The sequence below is a fragment of the Drosophila suzukii genome (genome assembly GCF_043229965.1).
Source record: "Drosophila suzukii chromosome 2 unlocalized genomic scaffold, CBGP_Dsuzu_IsoJpt1.0 scf_2c, whole genome shotgun sequence".
In the NCBI taxonomy this organism is placed as follows: Eukaryota; Metazoa; Arthropoda; class Insecta; order Diptera; family Drosophilidae; genus Drosophila; species Drosophila suzukii.
This window is the reverse complement of record NW_027255896.1, coordinates 18162025-18177278: the sequence shown is the minus strand read 5'-3', so window position 1 is coordinate 18177278 and position 15254 is coordinate 18162025. Positions and strand designations below refer to the sequence as shown.

Sequence of the window (15254 nt, the reverse complement as noted above, 5' to 3'; positions counted from 1 at the left end):
GGTCCGGCGACGGCGCGAGACCTGGCTCGCTGCGACGGCGCGGGGTCGGGACGGAGGATCGGTGGTCACGAGGTGACGGTTGACCCTTGGGGAAGGAGGATCGGCGTCACAAGGTAACGGTGAACATACTGAAGGGAGGTACTTGTACTGGACCTGATCCCCAAAAGAGACTCCGCAGTGGACTCCCAGATAAGTACTTCACGCCAAGATGTAGGCATACCCGATCGCTGTCGGTCACAGAGTGAGCTCTACTGGGCGATGGCCTTCCTTTTATACACCTTGCTCGTGGTAAGTGTGGCCAAGCGTACAACCCTGCCACATTCTGTGACTGGCGCGCCCGCCTTCCCATTTGAATTTGAATTTGAATTTATAACTATTTAACCAAATGTCAGCTTCTTGGCGGTCCTTCCGCTTCTTATTGAGTTATGACTATTGTACGCCGGGGGGTAGCGGGGTAACGTGGTGGCGCTGATGGAACGGCGTGGGAGGCGACGGCGGGAAACTGGCGGCGTCGGCGGGCTGCTGTGCTGGGCTTCGGCGGTTTGCTGCTGGTGCTGCGGAAGCTGTAGGGGAGAAACCACTCGAACGCGTATTGCCCCTTGATCGAAAAGAATGTACGCACAGAAAAAGTTAACTGGTAAAAGTAGGCGGGGGTGCGACCGCGGTTTATTTCAGTTGGAACTCCAGAATCGAACTAACTAAGTCTAAGCTCCGCTCTGCGCTCCAAAGCGCAGCGGAGACTTCATGGAGGGAGCTAGGAACAGCGCAGGAGAGCGGGAGCGCGAGAGAGCGGGAGAGCGGGAGAGCGGTAGAGCGGTGCAGCTGGATAGCGGGGCCGATCCAGATTCGCCGGACAGTGGGCCTGAACATTCCGCCCCCCTTGCAATCGCTAGCGTTGCAAAAAATAAAGGAGACAGAACTTCGGCCAGTCGCCTACGCCTCAAGCCTGCGTACAGTCGCTGGAGAGGATCCACCCGAACACCGTCTTCTGGGCTACTGGCAGTCTCTCGTCGACCATGTGGAAGCCCGGTTGTATCACCTTCGGGTAGACGTCCGCACCCAGGATCAAGGAAATGGTGGCTGGCCCAAGGAAACGCTCATCCGCGAGCGGTAGTTCCTTAAACTTCTTGACGACGCTCTCACTGAACGCACGGATGGGGGTGCGGATGCGCACGTTCGGCTCGATCTTGAGGACCACTTCCAGCTTGATGGCCTCGTCGACCTTCGACAGAATCGTCGCCGTGCAGATGCTCTCATCGCCCACGTTTGTTGTCGGCAAACGAAACTGGTCACTGGAAGATTGACAATGCCGCGTGTCGTACATTGCTATCGGCTCCCGGAAAAACGGAGTCTGTTCTTCCGAGTCGCTACTCATTTGAGGGCAAATTGTCATCCTTAATGACGACCAGATCGCCGACACGCAGATTTTCTGTGGGGACTGGCCACTTGTTGCGCTTGTGGAGCTCCTTAAGGTACTCATCCTTCCATCGAGTGCGGAATTGTTGATGGACAGTGCTGCCACCGATTCAGAATGGACTTGGATTCGCCCTTTACTTCAGGTTCCACTATGGATAGAAGAGGTCCACCAACAAGAAAGTGCCTGGTGTCAACGCTAAGAGATCAGTTGGATCCTCGAACATGGGAGATAGCGGTCTGGAATTCAGACAAGCTTCGATTCTCGCTAGGAGGGTGGACCGCTCTTCAAAGGTGTACTTCCGTGTAGCGGTGGACTTGTAAAACAAGGTCTTGAAGCTCTTGACACCAGCTTCCCATAGGCCTCCCATATGGGGTGCCCCAGGAGGAATGAATTACCAGGTGAGCTGCTAATGACTATACGCAACGGTCAAAGACTCCTTAACGGCTTGCAGGAAGTCTCGGGAAAGCACGGTGGAGGCGCCGACGAAGGTCTTTCCACTGTCGGACTGGACTTGGCGGGGACACCCTCTTCTAGAGACGAAACGAGCAAAAGCGGCAAGAAAATTTTCAGTCGTTAAGTCGGATGTAGGCTCTAGATGGATGGCCTTTGTAGAAAAACAAACGAAAACCAACACATACCCTTTCGTAATGAGACAAGCTCTTCCGGTTTAATTTTGTATATAAAACGGGCCGGCGTAGTCCATCCCTATGTACACTCGCTCTTTCGGAAAACTTCCCATCATCTGGACTTGCAATCTCTTTTTGTGGATAACGCTGACCTTGCAGGAGTTAACCACTGCCTTCATCAAGTTCTTTATTCTCGGAACCCAGTATCTGGACCGAGTGAGACGCACCACTAACTGGTTGCCACCATGTAACGTAATGAGATGCGTGAATTTGACCAGAAGCCGCGAGAGTGCACATTCGTACGGCAGGATTATCGGATGTCGTTCATCATACCGCAAATGCCGCATGCCCTGATTACCCCTTTCTTATCTAGAAAGGGGTTCAGGGAGAGAATCGAACTCGCCGCGGGAACAGGACGCTTCTGACTCAAGCAGCGGTATTCTTCAGAAAAATACCTGCGCTGAGTGCAAATTGTCATGAGTTCTTCCGCGGCGGCAACGTCTTGGGCCTCTAGACGGACCCCGGAAGGCTGTGATTGTCTTCGACATCGTTGGACAAATCGATGGACATACGCGAGGACCCGCAAAGCTCTATCTAAATTGGAAAAGCGATCTAGGAAATCTTCTGACGGCATAGACGCCACATGGACTTTAACGGCACGCTTTTCGATCTCAGTCACCGGCAGGTCGGTTCCCTGGCTGGGCCAATGATCGCGTGGACGTTGCAGCCAAGTGGGTCCATGCCACCAAAGCGGGTTATCCACCAGCTCTTGAAGGGGAACTTCTCGACTAGCCAAATCAGCTGGATTATGTTCGGAATGAACGTGCGACCAATTGGCCGCCTCAGTGGACTCGGTGATCTTCGTCACCCTGTTGGCAACGAACGTAGTCCAATGGCACGCTGGTTTTGCTAACCATGCTAGCACAATCGTGGAATCGGTCCAACAATGGAACTTTGAGGCCAGCCTCGGCATATTAGGAAGAATGGCTTCGGCCATCTCGGACAAAAGGAGATCGCCACATAACTCCAGCCTGGGAAGGGACGCAGTTTTGACTGGGGCCACACGTGTTTTGGCCGTGAGCAAGTGCACCATCGTCTTATGGCCACCTCTACGGGCACATAGATCACAGCACCGGATGCCTTTTGCGAGGCATCACAGAATCCGTGATGCTCTACGCGAAACTCTGGACAGAAGGAAACCCATCTGGATATTCTGACCTGGTCTAGGACCGAATAGCTCTGGAGAAAGCTGTTCCACCTTTGGCACAGCTCAATTGGAAGTTTATCGTCCCAGCCTAGATCCTGAAGCCAAATCTCTTGCATAAAGATTTTGGCACACACAACAAATGGAGCGAGCCAGCCTACTGGATCAAACAGCTTGGCAATTTGGGAAAGGACTTGGCGTTTCGTGTGGGAGATTTCCGTTGCTAAATCTGTTGGGACGAAAAAGAACTCATCGGACGTCGCCTTCCATCGTACGCCGAGATTTTTGGCTCTGCTCTCAGTGTCGATCTCGAGGAAGTCGGTTGTCAGAAGATGATCGCTTTGGATATGAGCTAATATTTCTTTGTTGTTGGAGGTCCATTTTCTCAATGGAAACCCCGCGGAATCTAGACCACTTTGTAGCTCGCGAACAATGGACTTAGCGTCCTCGGCGGAGTCAGCTCCCGAAAGGACATCGTCTACATACATATGATTTGGAATGACGTTGCTCGCTCTTGGATGGCTGAGCTGCACGTCAGTTGCCAACTGTTGCAGGACTCGAATGGCCAGGAATGGCGCGCAATTGACTCCAAAAGTTACCGTCTGTAATTCGAAATCTCGAATGTGCCCCTCGCTGTTGCGGAATAAGATGCGCTGGAACGGGGAATGCTTCGGATCTACCCATATCTGCTGATACATTTTCTCGATATCGGCACTGTAGTCGTATCGGAAAGAACGCCACTTCAGGATCTGGATAGTTAGATCGGACTGTAAGACTGGGCCAGCATGAAGGATATCATTTAAACTGACTCCATTCTCTGAAGGGCTGGAGGCATTGAAAGCCACACGTTACTTAGTGGTTGTACTTTCCGGCTTGAGCACGGCATGATGCGGAAGGTAATAACTGGCAGAATTATGGGTAGGACGGACTTCTTTCATGTGAATGAGGTCGAGATACTCTTGAATCACGGAGTCGTATTTGGCTTTCAGCTGACAGTCCCTCTTTAGGCGTTGCTCGGTTCTTAGGAACTGCGACAACGCGGAGGATCTGGAGTGACCGAGGGCGGATTTTACGTTTTGAGGATCACGAAACGGAAGACTTACGACATACCTGCCGTTATCGTCTCTCGTAGTCGTTCGGAGAAAATTTTCCTCACATGTCAAATCGGAAGATTTTGTCACATTTACTGGCAGATCCTCCACCTCCTAAAATTTGGTGAGAAGCCTATCCAAAGACGTGTCAACTGTGTGGGAGATTCGTGTGGAAAAAACGGAAATCTGATTTTCCCTTGGAGCAGGAACGGGTCCTGTTAGGATCCACCCGAAAATGGTTTCTTGCCCGAGAAGAGAGAGCCACAAATATTCGGCCGTGTGACGCTTAGGAGAATGGATGGCAGTATGTCGGCCCCGACCAGAATATCTATCTGTGCGCTCTCGTAGAACTTTGGATCCGCTAGTGATAGTTCGGGAAGATCCCGTAGAAACTGTTGCGGAATCGGACAAGATGGAAGGTTTATTTGCAAGCCAGGCCTGGTCGGAGAACGGAAGGTAAACTGACAGAGCTTTTTGGATTCAGCGGATACTGTCTGGTTTAAGCCTGATACTTGGGCTCGGGTTACCCGGTGAGGCAACTTAATTAGTTTGAACAGCCGCTCAAAAATAAAGGTTGCCTCTGATCCTTAATCTATCAAGGCACGAGCTTTAAAATTCGACCCCAGGTGACATATGTCAATTATGGCGGTGCCCAGCAAGACGGATCTATACCCCGTCGCGAAGTAATTTTGGACTGTAGAGTCCGTGGACCGGGAATCGGTGGCAACTGGTGTACTTGGTCTTGATCTGGGTCTTATTCTGGCGGGATTCGAATGCGATTGGGAGGAGTTGCCTCTGTGTAGTAAGGTGTGATGGCGGCCGCGGCACGTAATGCAACTATGAGTGCTTTCACAATCACGCAGCTGATGCCCTCGAGCGAAGCAGTTTAGACACAGCTGCTTCCTCTTTATGTATGCCGAACGCTCGTCGACCGTCATCTGGAGGAACCGTGCACATGTGCGGACAGGATGGTTTTCCTTCTTACAAATGTCACATCCTTTTGGCTTGGGTGCTACCCTTGTCTCGTAAGAATTTATTCTTCGAGGCGCTGCAGTGGGGGCGGATGTTTTTGGCAGAGATTGACTCGAGACTGACGGCCGTACGTCGTCTATGGCTTCTAAGGTCCGGTGACGCTCCGTAAGGAAGGCGTTCAGTTCCTGCCACGTCGGAATCTCTGCCTTATTGTGCAGGGACTGTTCCCGCGAAAGGATAGCGTGAGCTTAGGAAGTTTGGAGGAGCACATGTACACTGGGAGGCAATCCCAATTTTTGGTTTCAATTCCGTACATTTCTAAAGCCGTAAGGCAATCCTGGATGGTACGTTGAAGTTCACGGATAGCTGACCCAGATTCCTGATTAACGGACTGCACATTGAAAAGTGTTTTTAATTGACTATTTACTAACAACCGCTTGTTTTCGAAACGCTCAGTCAGGTTAGCCCAAGCTGAGCGAAAGCCATCGTTAGTAAGGGGGGAGTTCGACACTATCGTGTGTGCATCGCCGCTTGTTTTGGCATTTAGGTGAAACAGTTTTTCGACTGGCGTCAGTTTTGTTTATATAAATGGCCGTAAACAGATCCCTAAAGGTCGGCCACCGCAGATAATCTCCAGTGAAAGCCTCGGTATCGCACGGAGGCAGCCGACATCTTTGAGAATTGGCAAACTATTAGCTGCACTGTCTCCGGCTTCTGCTATGCACCCGGTGCATTCATCGTATTCTGCCTTGATGCGGTCCCATAACGCGCGTATTTCTTCGCGGCGAATGTTAAGCATGGACAGAGTAGGAGGGACCGGCCAAGGAGTGTTTGTTCTGGATTCAAATTCACTCAGCCGATCTGAGACCTTTATAAATTTGCTTAGAGCAATTTGGGAGCTGTTAGTGCCATTTTGACGTTTGCAAGGGTTACCCTTTTTCGGGGCGACGAGGACTTAGCGGTTAGTTCGGGTGTGAGCGGATCTACTGATATGTCTGGCTACGGCAGGTGTAATAGACAACTTGTTGTTATCACTTCCAGCGAATGACCTTTTTTGGGTCAGAATCTGCTCGCCTTTGTTTATCTCGAAAAAATAAGAAACCTGGCCCACTTCTGGAGCAGTGGAATGAGGTGTCGACCTAGTAGTGGATCGGAGATATAGAAATTAAAGGACGTACCGACCTGGTTTACTTTGCGGAGTTAAACCCAATGATACGGATTAGGAACGGTGAGTATGGGGTTCGTATATCACCCGTGGAGAACAAATACTATGGTGTTTAACCTTTTTGTTATATGTACCTTGTAATATGGTATAATTGGGACCAAGTTTGGTTTTTTTTTGTGCTGGTATTTTTTGACTTTTGAGGGGGAAAATACAAAATATGTTTTAATATGTATTATAGTCCCCGGTGGAGTAATTGTATTATTTCGCCTTTACTGAAACTTCTGAGAGAAGAAAAATACCAAAATATGTCAATAAGTTGTTGATTATTTAGTACTAGAGTATTCTTTTAATTTAATTTAATATTCCGAGGGAAAAAATACTAAAATATACCGAAAAAAAATTGTGGACGGAGGATGCTAAGCATGCGGTGGAGTGCTAGTATTATTTTCCCTGGATAAAATAAATTTTACGGAGTAAATACCAAGTACCGAAAAAAATTCCGAAAAGGTTGATGGTTGTGAAATAAAACACAATGACCAATAAAATTTTCACGTCGGTTGCTGTAAATTTTATTTTCTTATTTTTAACCGGATGGCCGACGGAAAACTTTAATTAGTGGGAACGGGATGGTGGAATTACAATTATATGTAAATTTATGTAGGTATGTAGATATGGATTTGTATGTAGATATGTATGTATGTAGATATGGATATGGATATGTATGTATGTAATGTTCGCAGGTGTTAAATTTAATTATTAATTATTACCGGCGGGAAAGTCTTGTGGACGTTTTCGACTTATTTGTATGTGGACTGCATTGGGAAAAACGAAAAAATATGTGCAAGTATTTTAGCGGCTGCGGATATACAGTGAGAAAATGTTGGAAAGATTTGGGGGCCTGAATTGGCAGAAGACTGGAAATTTCACTCTCACTGTGTGATTGGCTTATATTTGCACAACATTTTTTCGAAGCTTGAAATTTTTTTTCTCGATTTCATATAAGTGTGTGTATGTATGGATGAGCGGCCAAATGCAATTAAAAATGAAGTCGGAAAAAATGACAAAATGGCCGCACGTAGAAAAAGAAAATCGAAGAAAAAAATGGCGAAGTAATATATTAATTGCCGTTGCCGGATTTAATCGGACTTGGATTTTGGACAAATCGTACAGAAAGTCAAACGAATTATATTTTCGAGTGGCTGACTGCAGACCCGCAATTAATAAGACGAAAAAGCTTTACTTATCTTCCCATGGATCAAAATATACGCCGGGGGTTACGGGGTACCGTCGTCGCTGGTAGAATGGCGTGGGAGGCGGCGGGTGGAACTGACGGCGTTGGCGGGAACTGCTGCGTTGGTCTTCGGCGGCTTGCTGCTGGTGAGGCTGGCGTACGTTGGATGGGGCGGACTGAGTCGAGCTGTTGGGGAGAAACATACGATGCGCGAAATGCCCCGGTGACCGAAAGAACGTACGCAAAATGATAACTTCACAAATTAGGCGAAGGAGCGACCGCGATTTAATCAATATGAATGCCAAAATCGAACTGTTTAAGTCTAAGCTCAGATCAGCGCTCCAAAGCGCAGCGGAAATCCAAGATTTGCAATAATTGCATTTACACTAAATGGATAACTTATCACAAATAATTTATTAAACTTGAAAGTTCACTTGAATTCTGGTCATATCCATATGATAATCTGAATGTTGATTTGGGTAAGAATCAGTATGCTCACCTATATGATGTGTATACAAGATTTCAATACAGTTACTATAATCGTGAATTACAACCATTTTAGACCCCAATCGATTTAAATTGAAGGCTCTATTATTATGGTTGATCTTTCATATCAAAACGAATCAACTGAAGACACCAAGTCATGAAAATACCCAAGCATGTTGTGTCCTCATACATGACCGTTTATTGAATATAACCCATTAAACGGGCTAGTACAACGAGTTGTTTAACATTATACAAATGTTAAAAGATAATGTTTCGATTGATGTTCAAGGTTTCGATCTAGCCATGATCTCGGAAACTGTAAAAGCTGGGCTATTGGGATTTGACATGCAGATTCCTGAGCTTGTTGCGCAGCGCAAGTTTGTTTCAGCAGCGTGCCGCGCCCACTCTAACGCCCACAAACCGCCCAAACGGTGGCTCCTACAGTTTTTATGATAGAATACAAATTTTAACTGAAATGTGTTGTTCTCATCAATACCTATTGATTTCGATTGGCCCAAAAATAAGTTTGCCACGCCTACTTTACCGCCTACAAGCTTCAAAAATCGTAAATATGAACGAGAATATCTCGGAAACTACCAAAAATAGAGAATTGAGATTTCAGATTTATATTCCGTAGCCTTCTACGCAGTGCAAATTTGTTACGCGTATATGGCACGCCCACAAGCCGCCCAAACCTGTGGCGCCCACAATTTTCATGCTAGGTAAAAAATGTTAACTGAAATGTATTAGCCTCGTCAATACCTATCGATTGGTCCAAGTTTGCCACGCCCACTCAGCTCCTATAACGCTTAAATCTGTTTACCGCCCACATAACCATATATAGAATTCGCGAGTATGTGGCGCATTTCAATCTTGCTTTTCTGCTTGCATATCTTCATTTCCCTTTTGTGCCTTTAGCTGAGTAACGGGTATGTGATAGTCGAGGGACTCCACTGAAATGTATTGTTCTCATCAATACCTATCGATTGGCCCAAAAATAAGTTTGCCACGCCTACTTTACCGCCCACAAGCTTTAAAAATCGTAAATATGAACGAAAATATCTCGGAAACTACCAAAAATAGAGAATTGAGATTTCAGATTTATATTCCGTAGCCTTCTACGCAGTGCAAATTTGTTACGCGTATATGGCACGCCCACAAGCCGCCCAAACCTGTGGCGCCCACAATTTTCATGCTAGGTAAAAAATGTTAACTGAAATGTATTAGCCTCGTCAATACCTATCGATTGGTCCAAGTTTGCCACGCCCACTCAGCTCCTATAACGCTTAAATCTGTTTACCGCCCACATAACCATATATTGAGATCGCGAGTATGTGGCGCATTTCAATCTCGCTTTTCTGCTTGCATATCTTCATTTCCCTTTTGTGCCTTTAGCTGAGTAACGGGTATCTGATAGTCGAGGGACTCGACTATAGCTGTTTTTCTTGTTTTTTTCGGTTTCTGAAGGTTTTGGGGGTGGTACAAATTATTGTTTTGAAAACACTCCGACATTTAAGAAACGTTATCTTGTGAGACTTATTTTACATCTATAAATAGGAGATAAGCGGAAATCTCAGTGAAGGATAATAACCGATATATTTCTTTATTTCTTAGAGAGGTTTGTAGGAGTTCACCAAAATATAGCCAGAAAATAGTTATATACAAATATATACATAATATATATTTAATTATGTATTATATAACATGTTGACAATAATATAATAAATTCAAAAATATTATAACAAGGTAAAGAATACGCTTCTGACTTTTTTATTGTAGTTAAAACCACAGGTACGGAGAATGGAAAATATTTTCTTGCTTAAGGTATGTAGGCTACTTGAGAGATTCAACACAGTCCTGATTTCATCTCTTATCAATGGTCTTGAGATTTATGCACTTATCAGTGATCCTGCGCCTTTGGTCGTGGGTATGTGACTTTTATAACGGTTAGGTAATAACAGGTCACGTCAAGTCGGCTTTTGGTAAGTGAAGCTTATGACCGGGGTAGGTCAAGTGTGGTTATTTACATAACAATATTAATTGCCCATAATGAGGAAAAGATCACGTGATCGTATTGTCACGACCTTTCCCACGTGCACAGCAACACTTGTTGACTATTGATTGCTCATAATGAGGGAAAGGATACATAACCAATATTGTCATATGTGGGTGGGGCGATGAAAGCAATTGGGTATACTCTTTATGGACATGATCGTGACATTATGATGACTTCTAAACACATAAAAATTAGTTTATTGTTGGATTTTTCCCAATCACTCATACGCTAATGAGGGAAGCGGGGCCATTATTATGCTAAATGTCCCGGAGCCGGTACTTCCCATCTACTATGGAGATATGGTAAGAGCAGCAAGAGATAAGCAATAGCACCACCTACCTTCTTCTTCTACAGCGCCATTAGGCCTACAGCGCCAACTAGCCCCAAGCGGCTTTGCGGCGTAGGACGGACTTCTTTCGTGTGATGGAGGTCGAGATACTCTTGAATCACGGAGTCGTATTTGGTTTTTAGCTAACTGTCCCTCTTTAGGCGTTGCTCGGTTCTTAGGAACTGCGACAACGCGGGGGATCTGGAGTGACCGATGGCGGATTTTACGTTTTCTGGATCACGAAACGGAAGACATACGACATACCTGCCTTTATCGTCTCTCGTAGTCGTCCGGAGAAAATTTTCCTCACAGGTCAAATCTGAAGATTTCGTCACTTTTACTGGCAGATCCTCCACCTCCCAAAAATTGATGAGAAGCCTATCCAGGGACGTGTCAACCATGTGGGGGATGGGGGATGGTAAACTGACAGAGCTTTTTGGATTTAGCGGATACTGTCTGGTTTAAGCCTGATACTTAGGCTCGGATTTGAACAGCCGCTCAAAAATTAAGGTTGCCTCTGATCCTGAATATATCAAGGGCCGAGCTTTAAAATTCGACCCCAGGTGACATATGTCAATTATGGCGGTGCCCAGCAAGACGGATCTATACCCCGTCGCGAAGTAATTTTGGACTGCAGAGCACGTGGACCCGGTAGCGGTGGCAACTGGTGTATTTGGTCTTGATCTGGGTCTCGGGGACGGATTCGAATGCGATTTGGGAGGAATTGCCTCTGTGTAATAAGGTGTGATGGAGGCCGCGGCACGTAAAGCAACTATGAGTGCTTTCACAATCACGCAGCTGATGCCCTCGTGCGAAGCAGTTGAAACACAGCTGCTTTCTCTTTATATATGCCGACCGCTCGTCGACCGTCATAAGAAGAAACCGTGCACATGTGCGGACAGGATGGTTTTCGTATTAACAAAGGTCACATCCTTTGGGCTTGGGTGCTACGCTTGCCTCGTAAGAATTTATTCTTCGAGGCGCTGCAGTGGGGGCGGATGTTCTTGGCAGAGATTGACTCGAGCCTGACGGCCGTACGTGGTCTATGGCTTCTACGGTCCGTAGACGCTCCGTAAGGAAAGCGTTCAGCTCCTGTCACGTCGGAATCTCGGCCTTGTTGAGCAGGGACTGTTTCCACAAGGAGAGCACATGTACACTAAGAGGCAATCCCAATTTTCGGTTTGAATTCTGGAAATTTCTGAAGCCGTGAGGCAACCCTGGATGGTGCGTTGAAGTTCACGGATAGCTGACCCAGATTCCTGATTAACGGACTACACGTTGAAAAGTATTTTTAATTGGCTGTTTACTAACAACCGCTTGTTTTCGAAACGCTCAGTCAGGTTAGCCCAAGCTGAGCGAAAGCCATCGTTAGTAAGGGGGGAGTTCGACACTATCGTGTGTGCATCGCCGCTTGTTTTGGCATTTAGGTGAAACAGTTTTTCGACTGGCGTCAGTTTTGTTTATATAAATGGCCGTAAACAGATCCCTAAAGGTCGGCCACCGCAGATAATCTCCAGTGAAAGCCTCGGTATCGCACGGAGGCAGCCGACATCTTTGAGAATTGGCAAACTATTAGCTGCACTGTCTCCGGCTTCTGCTATGCACCCGGTGCATTCATCGTATTCTGCCTTGATGCGGTCCCATAACGCGCGTATTTCTTCGCGGCGAATGTTAAGCATGGACAGAGTAGGAGGGACCGGCCAAGGAGTGTTTGTTCTGGATTCAAATTCACTCAGCCGATCTGAGACCTTTATAAATTTGCTTAGAGCAATTTGGGAGCTGTTAGTGCCATTTTGACGTTTGCAAGGGTTACCCTTTTTCGGGGCGACGAGGACTTAGCGGTTAGTTCGGGTGTGAGCGGATCTACTGATATGTCTGGCTACGGCAGGTGTAATAGACAACTTGTTGTTATCACTTCCAGCGAATGACCTTTTTTGGGTCAGAATCTGCTCGCCTTTGTTTATCTCGAAAAAATAAGAAACCTGGCCCACTTCTGGAGCAGTGGAATGAGGTGTCGACAAAAAAAAGTAGTGGATCGGAGAAATAGAAATTGGAGCAAGTATCGGGGACTTTTCATCCGGCCTAGTAGGAGGGATCGGCGAAGGAGTGTTTGCTCTGGATTCAAACGCACTCAGCCGATCTGAGACCTCAGTAAATTTGCTTAGAGCGATTTGGGAAGGTGTTAGTGCCATTTTGACGTTTGCACGGGTGACCCTTTTACGGGGCGACGAAATCTTTTTGGTTAGTTCGGGTGTGGGCGGATCTACGGATATGCCTGGGACTACGGCAGGTGGAATAGACAACTTGTTGTTATCACTTCCAGCGGACATTTAAAGAGAAATGACCTTTTTTTTTTTTGGGTCAGAATCTGCTCGCCTTTGTTTATGTCGGATAAATAGGAAACCTGGCTCACTTCTGGAACAGTGGAACGAGGTGTCGACAAAAAAAGTAGTGGATCGGAGAAATAGAAATTGGAAGCAAGTGTTTTTTTTTTTAGTGCTGGTATTTTTTTGCGATTGAAATAATTTGAGGGGGAAAAATACCAAATATGTGTTAATCTGTAGTCCCCGGTGGAGTAATTGTAATATTTCGCCTTTATTTAAACTTCTGAATGAAGAAAAAATACCAAATTATGCCAATAAGTTGTTGGCCGGAGGATGCGATCGGTTGATTATTTAATATTGAAGTATTGCTTTAATTTGATTTAATATTCCGAGGGGAAAATAATAAAAATATCTCAAAAAAATTGGTGGACGAAGGATGCTATGCATGCAGTGGAGTGCTGGTATTTTGCTCGTTTAAATAAAATAAATTTTACGGAGTAAATACCAAGTACCGAAAAAAATACTAAGAAGTTTGATGGTAAATAAAACACAATGACCAAAAAATTTTCACGTCGGTTGGTGTAATTTTTTATTTTATTACTTTTTACCGGATGGCCAACGGAAAACTTTAATTAGTCGGAACGGGATGGTGGAGTTAAAAATTATATGTGACTCTATGTGTATATATGTAGATATTTGTATGTATGTAGATATTTGTATATATATAGATATTTGTATGGATGTAGATATTTATATGTATGTAGATATTTGTATGTATGTAGATATTTGCATGTATGTAATTTTCGTCGGTTTTAAATTTATTAAATAATTATTGCCGGCGGGGTATGTGTTGTTGTGGAAGTTTTCGATTTATTGTGTGTGGACTGTATTTGGAGAAACGAAAAAATATGTGCAAGTTTTTTAGCGGCTGCGGATGTGAGAAAAATCTTGAAAAGTTTTGGGGGCCTGAATTGGCAGGACACTAGAAATTTAATAATTCTCACTGTATGCTTGGCTTATATTTGCACAATTTTTTTCTAAGCTTGGAATTTTCTTGATTTTGTATATGTGTATGTAAGTATGGATGAGCGGCCAAATGCAATTAAAACAAGGAAGAACGCTATAGTCGAGTACCTCGACTATCAGATACACGTTACTCAGCTAAATGGAGATATGCAAGCAGCAAAGCGAGATTAAAATGCGCCACATACCGGCGGTATACAGATTTAAGCGTTATGGGCGTTAGAGTGGGCGTGGCAAATTTTTTTTGGATCAATCGATAGGTATCGACGAGGCCAATACATTTCAGTTAAAATTTTTTATCTAGCATGAAAATTGTGGGCGGCACAGGTTTTTGCGGTTTGTGGGCGTTAAAGTGGGCGTGGCAAACTTTTGGTCAATCGATAGGTATTGATGAGAACAATACATTTCAGTTAAAATTTTTATTCTAGCATCAAAACTGTAGGAGCCACAGTTTTGGGCGGTTTGTGGGCGTTGGAGTGTGCGTGGCACATTGCTGAAACAAACTTGCGATGCGTAAGAAGCTCAGAAATCTGCACGCCAAATCTCAATAGCCTAGCTCCCATAGTTTCCGAGATCTCAGCGTTCATCCGGACGGACAAACAGACGGACAGACGGACATGGCTAGATCGACTCGGCTAGTGATCCTGATCAAGAATATATATACTTTGTGGGGTCGGAAACACTTCCTTCTGCCTGTTACATACTTTCCGACGAACCTAGTATACCCTTTTAATCTACGAGTAACGGGTATAATTACAATTCTCCAGATCTACAAGAACAAAGAATATTATCTGCATTCGACACAGGTTTCTGCTTTCAAATAGACAAGTTTTTATAAATACGATTAGAACGTGGAACGAGCTTCCCAACTACCGAAAAGAAAGTAGGAGCGCAACACTATTTAAGACAAAACTTCTCTCACACCTAAAAAATAGCAGTTCTAGTCTGCTATAAGGTATTATATCCTATCTTAACATTGCGACTTATAACCAAAACCTTTTCCTCAGTTTTTTAATTTCGATTTAACTTTATTTGTCACTCTAAATGTTCAACAATTAATGTAATGTAATAAAGTATGTCATTAGATTTAAGAACCAATTTTGTCCAAATTTTAGTATGTTTACCAGTTGTGACTAGCGCAGTAATTTATAAGTTTTAGAACTTGTAGCGTTAGGAAGTCTAAACAATACATAATAATAATAATAATAAAGCCCTTCAGGAAGGCTGGCGAGAGGACAAATACGAAGAAGTAGATATTTGTATATATATAGATATTTGTATGGATGTAGATATTTATATGTATGAAGATATTTGTATGTATGTAGATATTT

The 15254-nt window shown here is 44.9% G+C and overlaps 1 protein-coding gene across 1 annotated transcript in view; it reads right to left on the bottom strand.

The window, feature by feature from the left end:
- The window catches only part of LOC139354143 (protein enabled homolog), a 295110-nt gene that overhangs the window by 127706 nt on the left and 152150 nt on the right, over window positions 1–15254 (bottom strand). The window lies entirely within an intron of this gene.